Genomic DNA, 5,221 nt, shown 5'->3' with positions numbered 1-5,221 from the left:
GAGCGTCATGCTACTCACATCAGATTCCCATAGAATCTAATATAGGGTCTTCTAGCCAACCTGTCCAGGGCAGTAACAATACACATGACCAACTGCTTCAATCCGTTTGATAGCAACAATCAATCTAGCCATATAAATGTTAAAGAGTGGTTAGAAAAGTGCCCCTCCCTCCAAAATATGTTATCCTCTTGGGGAAATATTTTCAACATTTTTCACTGGTAGCTCAACCTATTTAGTGGTGCACACCATTCAGGTAACCTTTGTGCCTTTAAAGAACATAGAACAAATTTCTCAAAGTTTTGTTTTAATTTCAAGACTAATGTATCATCTTTAAAGGACTGAAAAAAATCAAAGGTATTGTTCCTTCTTGCCTCTGATCCCCAGGTCTGTCTGCATGACTCACAGAAGAGAAAGAATGGGGGGCTTTACAGATTTCTTAGTGTGATACTACCATCTTTACAGAAAGGAAGGGTTTCTTGCTCCTGGCTCAAGGGATTCTGCTCACTCACAAAGCTGAAACCTTACTCTCCTGCTTCCTAGAACGTTAGATGAGAGAAGGTGGGGGCAGCAGCTCAGTAACAGTTATCCCCCTGAGAACTCACTGAAGGTGAGGGCCAAGCTGGATGAGCTGTGCCATTTGCCTTAGAAGATTCATAAGGAAAAAAACTGCAGCCTCCGGACCAGTGAAGTTTCTAAAATATACCTAGTCTAATGCCACCATACTAGTTCTCTGAAAAACCAGCACACTAAAGCAGTCAATTCCCTCATTCAAGAGTGACAACCCTTAAAAAACAACAACAACAACCCATGAAGAACTACAGGGAAGCAGAATATCAAGGTGCAGTACTGTCTTCTCAAAGAGATGCTCTTTCATGGTCAAATAATTTCCAGAAGCTTTGCATCCTTCAGCCATTCTTTTACCACTCCTAATACACAATGTATATTTAAACACGCAAGGCTCTGGGACATTATGTTGTAAAGAAATCTGCCTTAAATTAAAGCAGAATTTTTCAAAACCCTATTTGACATTATATTTTCATATAAGACCTATTAATATTGAGGAAAACTATCTTTCTTTTGTTTGTTTTGTTTTTTGTAAAGGCAAAACAAAACTCTGTAAGAAGCGTTAGGAGAATGGTAAGATCACAACTTTTGGAGTCAGGCAGAGTTGTTCAAATACTGGATTCACCACTTTTATTAATTTTTGAGATTCTAGCAAAATGACAACCTCCCTGGGAATTGAGTTTTCTCATCTGTAAAGTGATCATAATATCTCTCTCACAGAGTTACTGTAAGAATTTAAATAGCATAAAGCCTTACACAAAGAAAGTGCTCAACAAATGAGTTTATATTTACATTTTAACAATTCCCTTCAGGGGGCTTCCCTGGTGGCGCAGTGGTTGAGAGTCCACCTGCCGATGCAGGGGACACACGTTTGTGCCCCAGTCCGGGAAGATCCCACATGCCACGGAGCAGCTGGGTCCGTGAGCCATGGCTGCTGAGCTTGCGCGTCCGGAGCCTGTGCTCCGCAACGGGAGAGGCCACAACAGTGAGAGGCCCGCGTAACGCAAAAAAAAAAAAAAAAAAGAAATTCCCTTCAGGGACTTCCCTGGTGGCGCAGTGGTTAAGAATCTGCCTGCCAATGCAGGGGACACAGTTCGAGCCCTGGTCCAGGAAGATCTCACATGCCGCAGAGCAACTAAGCCCATGAGCCACAACTACTGAGCCTGAGCTCTAGAGCCCATGAGCCACAACTACTGAGCCCGTGTGCCACAACTACTGAAGCCGGCACGCCTAGGGCCCGTGCTCTGCAACAAGAGAAGCCACCGCGATGAGAAGCCCATGCACTGCAATGAACAGTAGCCCCCGCTCGCTGCAACCAGAGAAAGCCCCCATGCAACAAACACCCAACGCAGCCAAAAATAAATAAAATAAATAAAATAAATAAATAATAAGAATTCCCTTCAAGTTCCAAAAGTCGCAAAAATGTAATTTTTTAAAATCTGAGGGAAAAATTACAGAATCCATGACTGAAATACTCCCTGAGAAGTGTGATTTCTCAGGATTTTGCAAACTTTTTAATCCACTGGACTGAGAAAGCCTTTAAATTTGCCACATTTAAGATGATATAGGGGGACTTCCCTGGTGGCACAGTGCATAAGACTCTGCACTCCCAATGCAGGATGCCCAGGTTCAATCTCTGGTCAGGGAACTAGATCCCACATGCATGCCGCAACTGAGAGTTCAAATGCCGCAACTAAGGAGCTGGCGAGCTGCAACTAAGGAGACCGCCTGCCACAACTAGGACCTGGTACAACCAAATAAATAGTATTTAAAAAAAAAAAAAAAAGAATGATATACAGGAACACACTACACCTACTGATAAAAATGGATATGAACAGAACACATGTTGTAGAAGAGTATTTATGGTTTCAGTGATAAAAAGGGCCTTACATGAATATAAACAAGAAAAAATGAGTTGTGAGAAAAGCTCAGCTTGTGTCAGCACATAATAACTAACAACCGTACAGTGTTTTAGCTTATAAAACATCTTTTACATGCATAATCTCATTTGACTGACAAAGAGACCTAGTGAAACAGATAAAGCAGCTACTGATCCGCATTTCTATGCTGAGAAAACTATGGCTTGGAGACTTCAAGTGACTCAACCAAGGTCACACAGATGATAAACAGAACCAAGACTCCAAACTTGTTCTTCTGCTCCCAGAACATAACAAATAGGGCATCTTCTAAATGTACGCAGCATTTTCTCAACCCACAGAATTATTCATATTTTAAAATACTTTTTGGGTGACAGGCACCATGCTAGGCACTGGAGACACAAAAGTAAAAAGACATGGTATCTCTTTATTTCAGAATGCTGTCAGACCACTGGGGGGAGACAAGCAATATTTATAGAGTGAGATCAAAGAAGAAAGCATATCTAAGTCTCTTTGGGCAAGTCAAGGAAGGCTTCCCAGAGACAGCAGCATTTGAGATGAAATTTGGTAGCTGATCTGGGAACTAAAAGAACTGTATTTGCAGGACTTTCCTGGTGGCACAGTGGTTGGGAGTCAGCCCACCAATGCAGGGGACGTGGGTTTGAGCCCTGGTCCGGGAAGATCCCACATGCCACAGAGCAACTAAGCCCATGCACCACAGCTGCTGAGCCTGCTCTCTAGAGCGTGCAAGCCACAACTACTGAGCCCGTGTGCCAAGAGCCCGTGTGCCAAGAGCCCGTGCTCTGCAACGAGAAGCCACCGCAATGAGCAACCCACACACCGCAACGAAGAGTAGCCCCTGCTTACCGCAACTAGAGAAAGCCAGCACACAGCAACGAAAACCCAACGCAGCCAAAAATAAATAAATTTTAAAAAGAACTGTATTTGCTCATGTATAAACTGTAAAGGGAGAAAAGTAAGTCTGGATAGAAAAACAAAGGTCAAGATTTACAAAGGGGCTTTGATATTATGCAGAGTACCTTTAATGACTGGAAACTATTGAATACCTTTGAGAAGGCCAAGTAGAATAATCAAATCTCCATTAGACTATTGACGAGAATATGATTGAGAGTTTAAAAGGAAACAAGACTAAAAACAAACAGAACTGTAAGAGATCATGGCAATATTTCAAATAAGAGTTGCTGTGGTCCTGAATTAGGAGACCCGCAATGGAGATACAGAAAAAAGGTATAGATTCAGAAATATTTGGAAAGTAATGGATAAGGGAGAGAGAGAGAATTGACAATGATGCTCTCATTTCTGGCTTAGGTGACTCAATGAATCACAAAACGGGAATAGATGATGAAAATGCTGAGCTTGAGGTACCAATGGAATACAGAGATGGATATGTCTAGCACAAAGTAGACAACTGGAAACAGACGGCTGGAGTTTAGGAGATGTGATAATATATGTGAATATATAGAAAGATTTTTTTTCCATAATCAAGTGTTATTTACCATTTCAATGGGAAGGCAATCATTTTATCATCGTTATTTGTATAATGCTTCAAAGTTCAAAAAACATTTTAATATCCTGTATCATACCACATTTCATAGTTTTGTTATCAACAAATACGAGGTTAGGAAAAGTTATTATTATTCCTATTTGATCAAGAAATAGTTATTGAGTATTAACTATATGCCAAACACTGCACTAGGCATTAAACAAAACACCAAAGTAAATCCATGCTTTAATAGACCTTCCATCATACCAGGGGAATCAATAAGCAATAAATGTAACAAATAAGTGTGTTAGAAAGCTGTAAGTGCCATATGAAAAAGAAAGAACAGAGAAGGATTACAAGTGAGGGGTGGAAGCTAAAGGTGAAATTTTAAATAGGGGTAGGATAAAGTCTCATTGAAAAGGTGACATTTAAACAAAGGCTTGATTGAAGAAGGTAAGAAAATTAGTCATTTGTATTATCTCTGTGGGAAAAACTAGTTATTTCCCACTAGAGGGAATAACTAGTGCAAAGGTCCTGAGATAAAGGGTGTGGCTGATGCACTTAAGGAACAAGTCAATGTGGCTGGAACGGAGTGAGCAAAAGGGAGGATGACAGGAGATCAAAAAGAGAAGAACAGGGAGAGGCAGATCATGTAAGACCTTAGAGCCCAAGGTAAAGACTGGCTTTTACTGTGCAAGAAACGGGAGTTCAAAAATTTGGAGGCTTGGGAATTCCCTGGGGGTCCGGTGGTTAGGACTCCATGCTTTCACTGTTGAGGGCCTGGGTTCGATCCCACAAGCCACGCGGCCAAAAAAAAAAAAAAATTTAGGACGTTTACCCAAAATCCTGTATCTAATAAATGGTAAAGCTAGGATTTGACCCGGGATTTCTAGACTCTCTATGCTTGTGTTCTGCTATTCCAATTTGCCACTTATTAGCCCACAAACTCCCTCCAAGAAGTCTGAATTTAAATATCCTCAAAAAGCTAACTTTATAAATACCTTCTAGGTTAGAGATGCACAACCTCTCCAATTAACATTTCTAATCCCTCACAACCATAATGAGAATTTACTAATCCTAAAGTCTAATCTAAATCCTAATATCCAGCCTATTTTTTGGTAGATTACAAACTCCACCTTCCCCATAAATGAGACAAGATCAAGAAAGCTTTATTAGGAGGCTTAAAGCATGACTTTCAGGTTCAAGTAATGATAACCTGAATTACTTTTAAAAATGTATACTAGCCAGATGTGGAAAAAAAACAAGAGAATGGCTC

The 5,221-nt window shown here is 40.6% G+C and overlaps 1 protein-coding gene across 1 annotated transcript in view; it reads right to left on the bottom strand.

Annotated features, from left to right (window-relative positions):
* The window catches only part of GATAD2B (GATA zinc finger domain containing 2B), an 86,549-nt gene that overhangs the window by 77,114 nt on the left and 4,214 nt on the right, over nt 1-5,221 (bottom strand). The gene's annotated exons all lie outside the window — the stretch shown is intronic.

Source organism: Lipotes vexillifer, unplaced genomic scaffold (assembly GCF_000442215.2).
Source record: "Lipotes vexillifer unplaced genomic scaffold, Lipotes_vexillifer_v1.1 scaffold238, whole genome shotgun sequence".
NCBI classification, from domain to species: Eukaryota; Metazoa; Chordata; class Mammalia; order Artiodactyla; family Lipotidae; genus Lipotes; species Lipotes vexillifer.
The sequence above is the reverse complement of the archived record's forward strand: the minus strand, read 5'-3'. Positions and strand labels throughout refer to the sequence as shown.